Here is a 12,174-nt window from a genome sequence, read left to right as displayed (position 1 = left end):
TTCATGAGAGAAAAAAATCAAAGCTTTCTAGACAACTATGAAATGAGCTCAATTTTTTAAAAAAATTTATGTACAAGGAAGATGTACTTTGGGGAGCCTGGGTAGCTCAGTTGGTTGAGTGTCTGACTCAGTTTTGGCTCAGGTCATGATCTCAGGGTCCTGGGATTAAGCCCTTTATTGGGCTCCATGCCCAGCAGGGAGTCTACTTTGAATCCTTTCTCTCCTTCTGTCCTTCCCCTGGCTCACACACTCCCTCTCTGTCTCTCACAATCTAAAATAAAATAAATAAATCTCTTAAAAAAGGAAGATGACCTTATACAAAAGACTGGCAGTAAGTTCTAATATATTTTAGTGAGGAATCAAGTACAAATTGGAGCAGATACACTTTAGCTAAAACAGAAGTTGCAAACTTCATCAATAATCCTTGAAAAAGAAGGTATAGCATGTACATACAGTAGTCCCTTCTTATCTGCAGAAGATGTATTCCAAGACACCCGAATGTCTGAAACCACAGACAGTACCAAACCCTATAAACACACACATTTGTGAAAAGTTTAATTTACAAATTGAGTATTGTAGGAGATCAACAACAATAATAAAATAGAACAATTATAACAATATACTATAATGAAAGTTATGTGAACGTGGTCTCTTTCACTCAAAATACCTCTGTATTATACTTACCTTCTTCTTCTTGTGATGATATGAGATGATAAAATGCCTACATGATGAGAGGAAGTGAGGGGAATGATGTGGGCATTGTGACATAGCATTAGGCTCTTACTGACCTTCTGACAATTCATCAGAAGGAAGATCCTCTCCTACCAGACCATGGTTGACCACAGGTAACTGAAACCACAAAAAGTGAAACTGCATGAGGGAGGACTACTGTAATACCATTTAGCAAATTAGAAGTTGAGTCTAAATTTGCAGGCAGAGAAGGAGATGTAGAAAAAAAAAATAGTATGCTAGTATCTCTATTGTGCATAAAAGAAAAGTGGTAGACACTGATTTATTCTCCTTGACATGGACCGAAAAGTAGAACTGTTTATTTTTAAAAGACAATAATTAGCAAACTTAAAAGGAGGATGTATGCTATTATATTAGAAGAGAGAAAAGTGAAAAGAAAACAGATATGAGAGAGTCAAAGATAAATATCAAAAGAAATAGCAAAGAAGTTGAAGTAGAATAAAATGTGCTGGTTTGAGTAAGCACAGACATGTAATTTATGGCAAATAAAACTTTAGCATTAGATCATAATCATCAATATTTGCCTACCAAAGATACCTCAGAAAGAGTAACTCAGGAAAACTCAAAGTATATGATTATGTTAAAATAATAACTACTCTCCCCACCAAATGGTTGGAATTACAATCATATAAGATGAAATAGATTTTCAAGGAAAAAATGTAAATGTTTCATATGTACTCTTTTTGTTGTTGTTAGTAAGAAGATCCCAAATGAAAATGTAACAGGCTTCAACTTTCATGTGCTAAATGACAGAGTATGTAACAACCATAAAGCAAACACAAGAACTAGAAAGAGAAATTGACTAAAATAGATGCATAGTAAGAAAATGAAGCTTTGTTCTGCTCTCCAGACTTAAAGCAGGCAATAAACAAGGAAATAAAGGATTTGATAATATAGTCACTTGAGTTGATTTGAAAATACACAAGGAAAATTAAAACCCTCATACTGATGATATATTCTCTTTGTTAAATATCTTAGAAACACTTAAAATTTCATATATACTGGATCATAAAAAGAAAGCATCAGAATTTTCTACAAAGTAGAGCTATACAACCATATTCTTTGATCAAAATGCAACAAAATTAATGGTTGAACAACAATAATTTTTAAAAAGATTTCTCAAGCTTTAGATGATGACAAAACAAAACAAAATTCTTCTATGTAACTCTGGATCAAATAGGAGATTTAAGTTGTAATTACATCAGCCATCAAAAAGAATGAAATCTTGCCATTCCCAATGATGTGCATGGAGCTAGAGTATATTACACTAAGTGAAATGAGTCTGTCAGAGAAAGACAAATACCATACATTTTCATTCAGGGATCCCTGGGTGGCGCAGGGGTTTGGTGCCTGCCTTTGGCCCAGGGCGCGATCCTGGAGACCCGGGATGGAATCCCACGCCTGGCTCCCTGCATGGAGCCTGCTTCTCCCTCTGCCTATGTCTCTGCCTCTCTCTCTCTCTGTGACTATCATGAGTAAATAAATAAAATCTTTAAAAAAAAATTTTCATTCATATGTGGAATTTAAGAAACAAAACAGATAAACCTAGGGGAAGGGAAAAAGAGAGGGGGAAGAAAACCATAAGAGATTCTTTTTAAATGTTTTTTAAATGTTTATTTTATTTAAATTCAATTAATTAACATAAAATGTATTATTAGTTTCAGAGGTAGAGTTTAGTGATTCATCAGTCTTTTTTTTTTTTTTTTAATTTTTTAAATTTATTTATGATAGGCACACAGTGAGAGAGAGAGAGGCAGAGACACAGGCAGAGGGAGAAGCAGGCTCCATGCACCGGGAGCCCGACGTGGGATTCGATCCCGGGTCTCCAGGATCGCGCCCTGGGCCAAAGGCAGGCGCCAAACCGCTGCGCCACCCAGGGATCCCTCATCAGTCTTAAATAACACCCAGTGCTCATTACATCATGTGCCCTCCTTAGTGTCATCACTGAGTTACCCCATCCCCTGATGCCCCTCCCCTCCAGCAACCCTCAGTTTGTTTCCTACAGTTAAGAATATCTTATGGTTTGTCTCCCTCCCTGGTTTCATCTTATTTTTCCCTCCCTTCTTCTATGATCCTTTGTTTTGCTTCTTAAATTCCACATATGAGTGAAATCATATGATAACTGTCTTTCTCTGATTGACTTACTTTGCTTAGCATAATATTCCCTAGTTCCATCCACATCATTGCAAATGGTAAGATTTTGGTTTTTTGATGGCTGAGTAATATTTCATTGTGTATATACACATCTTCTTTATCCATTTATCTGTTGATGGACATCTGGGCTCGTTCTGTAATTTGGCTATTATGGACATTGTTGCTATAAACATTGGGGTGTACCATAAAAGATTCATAACTGTAGAGAACAAACTGAGGGTTGATAGAGGGGGAAGTAGGCAGGGGATTGGCTACATGGGTGATGGGAATTAAGGAGGGAACTTGTTATGTTGAGCACTGGGTGTTATACATAAGCAATGAGTCACTAAATTCCACTCTTGAAACCAGGATTACACTACAAATTAACTAACTAGAATTTAAATAAAATTTTGAAAAAAAAAAAAACCCTAAAACATACTTTTTAAAAATATATAGTTACAAAATACTTAGAAAATCACAATTATAAAAATACTACACATTCAAACCTATGGTATTTAGTCAAAGCCCTAATTGGGCAAATTCACTGGGGTGCCTGGGTGGCTCAGTTGCTTGAGCTTTCAACTATTGGTTTCTGCTCAGATCATGCTCTCAGGGTTGTGAGATCCAGCCCTGCATTGGTCTCTACACTCAGTGGGGAGCCTGCTTGAGATTCTCTCTCTCCCTCTCCGTGTGCCCCTCCCCCTACTCACACATGCTCTTTCCCTCTTTAAAATAAGTAAATAAATCTTTTTGAAAAGCCATAATTGGGCAAATTCACAAAACATACTTTTATTACTCTTAAATAATAAAAGAAACAAATGAATTAAGCCATTAACTTGAGAAGCTTGCTTGAAAATAAAGCAAGCCTAAAGAAAAAAGGAGAAGAAATTATTATAGATGAAGCCAGAAATTAAAATTTAGTGAACAAAAGGGAATAGAATAGATAAATAAATCTTAGAGTAGTTCTTTAAAAAAAAAAAAGCAAGCAATAAATAGAACAAAAAGCATAAAATATACAAACCTCTATTTATTTTAATCAAGGAAAGAACAAGAGATGAGGAAAAATTAAGGATAAGAAAGGAAGTGTCATCTTAGATACAAAAACATTTGAAAATCTTGATATAATGAATCATTTCCATTCATATTAAATGTGAATATTAACTGCAGAAGAGGCAGGAAACATTCTTAAGAATGAATTGAAAAACAAATGTAAATATTTACCCTTTAGAGGATTAAAGAAAATTATTTCCAAATTTAAAGAGCATATAATTTTCTCACTTTGTTAACTCTTCAAGTCTATTAAAATATATGGACAGAAAATCCCAATTCAAATACAAAACTCTAATGCTAAAAACTTTTCAAACTAACACAAAGGAGAAAGCACAACAGCCTCATACATATTTAGATTTTAATGCCAAAATCTAAAGTGCAATACTAAATTTATCCAGCTATATGAAATAATGAAAAGAAACCCCAGTAGGTTTTGTTTCAAAAATGAAGATAATTCAATATTATAAATTCATTAATATAATACAATTTTTCACATTGATATGTCATAGAAGAAAAATGAAGTGATTATCTCCAAGTATGACCAAAAAGTAATTTGAAAAAAAATGCAATGTCCATTTTTAGTAAAAGCACCTGATAAGTAGGACAAGAATAGGAATGAAGTCTTCTTTTTCAAGTTGGTACAGATTATTCATCTTAGTAGATGATACCTAATAATAACCTCCAGGAATATTCACTTTAAGAGAAGAAAAAAAATACAAAGATTTTTTTTATTATAAATATTATTCAGGGATCCCTGGGTGGCGCAGCGGTTTAGCACCTGCCTTTGGCCCAGGGCCCGATCCTGGAGATCCAGGATCGAATCCCACTTCGGGCTCCCGGTGCATGGAGCCTGCTTCTCCCTCTGCCTGTGTCTCTGCCTCTCTCTCTCTCTGTGTGACTATCATAAATAAATAAAAATTTAAAAAAAAAATAAATATTATTCAACTCTGCTCTGCAATATCTAATCCACAAGATAAGATCAGAGGGAAAAAAAAGTTTAGTAATTGTACAGAAAGAGGAAAAATACTATTATTTACTGATGTTATGATAGTCTATCCAGAAGTATTGAAAACAAGAAAGAAGTTGAAACATTTATATCCTTAATAAGAGATTTTGTCTAAGCGACCAGTCACAAACTAAATATACAAAAATCAATTGGTTTTATGTATACAAGCAATAATTAACTTGAAGATTTCATTTAAACATCCCACTCATAATGAAATGAATAAATTACCTAGGAATATATTTAATACGAAATGTTTAAGACTCACAGGAAGAAAACTACAAAATGTATTACAGATTTAAAAGAAGACTTGAATAAATGGAGAGAAACACTGTACTTTGCTCCAGTTTGTTTACTGAGAACTTGTAAAGCTGTCAGTTTTGAATGGGGCTCAGAGCAACATAATCTAGTTCCACTCATGAATGTAGATGCAAAAATCTTAAGCAGAACAATATCAAATCAAGTCTAGCAGCATATTAAAAGAGTAACACATCTAGAACAAATAAGATTTATTCAAAGAATGCAAAGATTGATCAATTTGGGGGCAGAAAACTTGTCTGTCTTGTTCTCGTTTATATTCCTGGTATTTATCATAGTTCTTGGCATATAATAGGTGCTCAGTAAGTACACTTTGATTGAATGAATGAACATTAAGTAATTTTTTATTTTGCTATATTAACAGATTAAAGGAGGAAATCACATAAAATCTCAATAGATGCCCCCCAAAGTTTGATAAAATTCAAATCCAGTTTTCATCCAACTCTGAGATAGAATGAGCCCTTTTATCTTGCTAAAGTTTTCCACCAGAAACACACAGCAAGCATTATACTTGGTAATGAAGGAACAAGAAAAGTATGTTTACCTTGATGTTTCAAACCTCACTGGAAGTCTTAATGAAACAATAAAGAGAATTAAAAAAAAAAAAAAAAAGCTATGAACCTGGGGGAGCAAAAAGACAAAACAGTCATTATCCACAGAGGACACCATCCTATGCTCAGGAACTAGAAGAGGGTCAAGTGACAACTGATAAAAGATTGATTCCAAGATCAACATACAGTCATCAGTGGCTTTTTCCTATTCCAGCAATAATCAAATAAAACTTTAATAATTGTCCCAATCATGATTGCAATAAAACAATTAAAGTCTTAGCAGTAAACCTGAGAGAAATATGCTGAGACTTAGGTGAAAAATATTAGAAAACTTTATGGAAAACTTGAATAAATTAAGAGGAAACCATGTTCCTGGATTATAGATATTACTTCCCTATAACTTATCTATAAATTCAATTAAATCTTAATAAAAAATCACATATGAATTTTTTGGAAAGGAACTCAATAAATCACTTTCCACACTTGGGAATTAAAAATAAAAGTCGTCTTTTTTTTTTTTTTTTTAAAGGGACAACTTGCCCAAGGAGCAACTTGCCTTGCAGTATGTGAAAATAAACTATAATCTCTAGTAACTAAAAAAGTACGATATTAGTCAGGAGCCCAATCAATCAATAGATCTAAATGGAAATCTAGATGCCTATCCCACCCTATTCACTACGAGAAAACTCCATATGCATTAAAAACTGTGACATTTTTTAAACATTTAAAAATATAGAGGACAAAGATAATATTTTTATAACTTTGGCATGGAGGCCTTCATAAGTAGGATATAAAATCCAAAAGACACGAAGTAACAGATGGATAGATTTGCCCACATCAAAATCAAAATTGTCTGTATGACAAAAAACAATATGAAGCTTTAAAGCAGGTTTAGGCTTAAACTGTTTTTGTACCATATTTAATAGAGGATTCATAATCTGAGAAAAATGGGATCACCTTTAAATAGTAAAGGAAGGGAAACAACCAATTTTTAAAACGGGCAAAGGATAAGAATAAAAATTTACTGAAAAAGAATTATAATTAGCCCCTAAAGATGTTTAATGTCATTATTAATTGGGGACATGTGAATTAAAATGAGAGAGTTTTGTTCCCAGAACACTGACTCAAGTATTGGTGAGGATTAGGGAATAGGCACTCTCATGTGTTGCTGGTGGGGATAAAAATTGGTGAAGACAGTTTTGCAGTAAACATGCAATTCTCCCCAATTATGCTTTATGGGCTTTCCATTGAAGGAAAATACATTGTTCATCATAGCCAAACATTGTTCATTATACCCAAACATTGGAAACATCATACATATCTGACAATATGAATCATCTTTAGTACTCTAGTATGTGGACAGAAGAAAGAAACATTATGTGGACACAAAAAAGGAACTATATTGACCTGTATATATGGACATTTAAAGCAAGACATTACTTTAGTCCATGAACTTGAGGACTTTGTTTTGTTCATCCTATATCCTTATCACCTTCAACAATGCTTGGCATGTAGAAGGTTCTCTGTTAAAAATTTCTTGAGTCAATGACTGTTAAAAAAAAAAAAGCAAATGTGTGAACAATGTAAATATAATAGTCTTGTTAATGTTTAAAATTGAATAGGTACATATATTTAAAAGTATAGAAAAGGGACCTGAAATGAAGCAGCAAATTTTTCCAGTGTGGATTTATAGGAATAAAGTACAGAAGTTACTGGTGAAGAAGGGGATCTTACTTATCCTCTTCTGTGTAACATACTACTCTAATTCAGGGGCAGAAGACCACCATCATTTTATTATTTTCTCTGATTCTGTGGACCATGAATTTAGACAGAACAACAGAGATAGCTTGTGTCTGCTCTAAAATAGCTGAAGCCTCAGTTGGGCAGACTCAGAGGGCTGCGGATATTTCAAAAGACTGGCATTGGATCATCTGGAGACTTCTTACATGTTGGTGCCTAGGTTAGGAAGGCTCAAAACCTGTTCAGCTGGGACCGTCACCTGGAGCAGCCACTTGTGACTTCTCCAGGTGGCTAGGGTATCCTTGTAGCATGGTAGCTTCAGGGTATTTGGAGGAGTTATGGCAGCTTAGAGCTCCAAGAGCAAATATTCCAATGCAAATAGTAGAAGGTGTGTGACCTATTATGACCTAACCTTGACAGGCACACAGCATCACTTCCACTGTACTGTATTGGTTTAAGACTTCACAAGCCCACACAAAAATTCAAGGGGAGGAGATCTAGATCCCACCTCTCAGTGAAGAGAATGGTAAAGAAACTGGCTGCACTTTCAAACTACCAGATAAGGGAAGTGCTTATTTCTTATTACTCTTTTAAAAAATGTAATCTTTGCGATTTGAGGATTTATTCATGGCAATAAAAGAAGTAGTTAAAAACACAGACTTTGTGTTTCAGAGCCAGGCTTTGAACTTCCGGTTCAAAGCCTGGCTCTTCCATTTAATAGCTGACGGATCTTGAGCAAACAGCCTCTCTGGGCCTAGGTTATGTGATATGTAAAATTAGAGGTAATGATAACACCTACCTCACAGGACTCTGCTGACAATTTCATGGGTCAATACATTGAAAAGTCTATAGAACGAAGTCTGACATGTAAGTACTAGTTATAACTCTTGCTTGTGTATTAAAAGGAAAATGAAAAAGAATGGAGCATGCATAAGAATTGGTATTTTAAAAATAATAAGAGATAAGGCTTCATATTGATTGAACCCTTAACCCTCAGCTGAGTTAAAAATCTTCTGTTCTAGACGCATAAGAGATCACTGTAAAACTAGTCTGAGCTTCCTCACAACATGGCCACCTGGTGCATCTTACACAACCATTCGTGGCTGCAAAGATGAGTGTCTCAAATGAACAGAATGGATGCTGAAAAGCCTTTTCCTACAGCATAACCTCTGAAGACAACAGTCTTTTCTACCATACCGTATTGGTCCACCACTCCCTGAGCTTAGTTCAGATTCAAGGACAACACTTACAGGTTACCTGTTCAGGAATACTTATAGATCACCTCTCCATAGGGAAAATCACAGAAAAATGTGAAGATATGTTCTAAAGTCTCTACTCTCTCACTCAGGATGGCATATTGGAGTAGAAACAGCTTTAGGTGTCAGATCCCCTGGTTTGAATACCATCCTAGTCACTTACTATTTAGACTTGTTCTGACTGTTTAATAAATTAACACATGTGAGATACTTGGTATATATCAAATTCAGTGTGATAGTTAGCTTTATTACTTTAGCTAAAAAATATTGATTTATGAATAAAGGATTTATTTGAATAATCATAGTTATTATCTGTTTCTTTTGACAAAGAATAAATCTAGGGCTGCTATGCTATAGGCCAGAAAATTTCAAAAAATAAACAGTAGGTAAATTTGTATGAATTTTATATGAATATAAAATATGGTAATAAAGTTCAACTCAGGAATTACAAAAAATGCACTGAGTAAATGTCTAGTTTCCCACTTTTAGGGTAGTCTAGCTTCAAGCAAATGAAAGCTTCTGTCAGATTTGAATATATACTTCCTCTTTCTCTTTCTAATCACCTTGGCATTATAGCCCATTTCTAGAAAACTTAAGACTCCTATAGAAACCCTTCTCAGGATTCACCGTTCAATTCTCTTCTTCTGCCTAGATGGTGAACAAGGGCTCATAAAATGCATATCATATCATTATATTATGTTTAAACATTTTTATTTCTCCAGAGAATTTAAAATATACAAACATGTGACTCTGTGAGGAAATGATCCAAAAAAGATTATAAATACAGCCATAAATGTCAAAGTTCCTAAAACATTTCACTGGCTCTATCTTCAGAAGAAAGTGTTTACACAGAGAACACACGCCAGCATGTTTTATTATTGTTATTGTGGGCATTAAATGTTACAAATGCAATCTGTTTGACATATACATAAACGATGGTCTCCACGAACCTGTAAGAATCACCTCCAACATTGTGGAGCCTGGGAGCAGAAACAATTCAGGAAAAGCGTGGGCGACAGGCTCTCCAGAACAAGCAAGATATTGCCATCCCAAGGAGACAATTCGGAATTCCTCTTTGGCTTTTATCTTACCAAAGGCTGAATTTAAAATGTTATCTGTTTTACTTGCAGATTTTCTGGGAAGTTATTATATAGTAAGTGATTAATCATCACTTGCTTTTCTGTTGGACCCATTCAAGATAATCAAGACTTTTTCTCTTTTCTTAAAAAAAAAAAAAAAAAAAGACAGGGAAGAAAGAAGGAAGGAAGAGGGAGAGAAGGTGAAGGTGGAATAAGAAGGGAGAGAGGAAATCAGAGAAAGGAAAGGAAGGAAAGGAAATGGAACAAGGGAGCAGATGTGTTCTCCACCCGACAGTGGTAGGTAGCTAGAGGGTCTCTTTCCTTATTGGTTTCCCTTGCTCTTCGTTGGGTCCACAGAAAGCTTTATCCATGATGCCATGTTCCTTTCAAGAGGGAACTGCCCCAGGGCTCCTGGGTGGCTCAGTGGTAGAGTCTGGGACTCTTGACTTGATTTCTGCTCAGGTTGTGTTCTCAGGGTATGGAGATCAGCCTGTGCTCAGAGGGGAGTCTGCTTGTCCCTCTCCCTCCCTCCCTCCCCCTGCCTTGTGCTCACTCTCTTTATCTCCCTCTCAAATACATACATACATACATGCAAATAGAAACTGCCCCACTCTCAGTCACTGCTGCTTTTCTGTTTTGTACAATGAGAATCCCTCCTAACCTAAACCCCAACAGAGACATCTCTAGAGCTGTGCTGTCCGGTAGAAATAGGACAGGAACCTCAAATGTGAGTCACCTCTATAATTTTACATTTTCTCTTAGCCACATTATGAAAAGTTAGAAGAAATAGGTGTAATTCTTTTTGAATAATTTATTTTATTTAAGCTGATATATCCAAAATATTATCATATCAACATTTCATCAATATAAAACTGAAATATGTTACATTCTTTTTTTACCACTGACTTTATGAAATCCAGTGTGTGTTTTGCATGTATAGCACATCCCAGTTAGAACCAGCCATATTTTCGTTATATCCCTGTCCTCTACCTTGCTTCTTATTCATCCTTAAAATTATCCTCTCCTCTCTTGAACCACTTTGAGTTAGGCTCTGCTTCTTCAAACCAAAGCTGAACACAATAGCAAATGGGGGATTTGGTCATGGTGTCTTATTTACATATCTCTGGCCTTTTAAAGAATTAATGGTATAGCACCAGACTCCTTTTATTCAGCTATGTGCCAATGGAGATGTTTGGGATTATTTGTGGCTCTGTGGGATGATAGGGCTTAACTTTGTTTTTTATTTTTCCTATCATGTACCCCTTTCTGTTCGGTGTTATATTTTGTTTGCAAAAATCCTGGCACAATGCAATTTTTCATCAGGCAATTTGGAGAGTTCCTCTTAACAATGCCCTTTGAGACTATTACAAAAGTTGTTAACATTAAATCGCCCTAGTGAGGTGCTGTCTTTGATACTGTATAATTTCATTAACTGAAATCCAAGATCAAATTTTCCAATTCATCTAAGCTATTTATTAGCCCTACCTTTCTTGGTGATTAACTTTGATGACAATAGCATTTCACACAATGTTCAAACATAAAATTCTGTTTCTTATATTACTATGGGGTTATCTTTTGGTAAACATTTTACTCAGGAGCAGCTTAGAACAACCATGAATTTACGAGTTAATGATCCAAATATCAGTTTACCTATTAGTTAAAAGGAAGTTTTTTGACTGTAAAATGTGCTGAAAACAACAGATCTCAATACTTATGAGTGGTGTATGAATGTGCTGTGACACAAATATTATGATTGCTTTAAAAAGTATTCTAATATCATCTATAACATTGAAGAGTAAGATGACTACTCGTGAAGAATGAACATTTTTGTTATTTGTAAAATTTATCCCGATTGTAATTATTTCCTCACCTTTTACGCCCAGGAAGGTTGGGACTATGATCTTGGGTGCACAATTTAAGGGATGCCCCAAAACTCAGTAATCAAGATAAAAAAATATTTTAATATAATATTTAAAAAAATAAAAATTAATGCCAAAAATGTGTGATGAAAAAGTCAAGAGTTTTAGATAAAGGCAGGATCAGAGATTGCAGGGAGGAGAGAACACTGCTCCCAGACCATTATGGGAGATCACTATCGCCACATTACTGTGATCTGCATTAATTTCAGAAGCTTCCGCCATACACAGAGCTCAATCAATTTTAAGCTCCTAAGCAATCACTGGGCTCTAATATCTTCTCTTACGTACTGTTGTTCTCCTCTCCATCCTCGCACTTTGGGGTTCTCCCCAAATATTATATTAGGAAATTCAAATGTATTTCACTCTTCAGATCAA

The 12,174-nt window shown here is 35.0% G+C and overlaps 1 long non-coding RNA gene across 2 annotated transcripts in view; it reads left to right on the top strand.

Annotated features, from left to right (window-relative positions):
• Window positions 1-783: 783 nt before the first annotated feature.
• The window catches only part of LOC111091969, a 33,781-nt gene continuing 22,390 nt past the window's right edge, over window positions 784-12,174 (top strand). For both annotated transcript variants that reach the window (XR_005376983.1, XR_005376984.1), the window contains exon 1: window positions 784-845. This is a non-coding gene — a long non-coding RNA (uncharacterized LOC111091969). The remainder of the gene's footprint in view (window positions 846-12,174) is intronic.

The sequence above is a fragment of the Canis lupus genome, chromosome 23 (genome assembly GCF_011100685.1).
Source record: "Canis lupus familiaris isolate Mischka breed German Shepherd chromosome 23, alternate assembly UU_Cfam_GSD_1.0, whole genome shotgun sequence".
Taxonomy (NCBI): domain Eukaryota; kingdom Metazoa; phylum Chordata; class Mammalia; order Carnivora; family Canidae; genus Canis; species Canis lupus.
The sequence above is the reverse complement of the archived record's forward strand: the minus strand, read 5'-3'. Positions and strand labels throughout refer to the sequence as shown.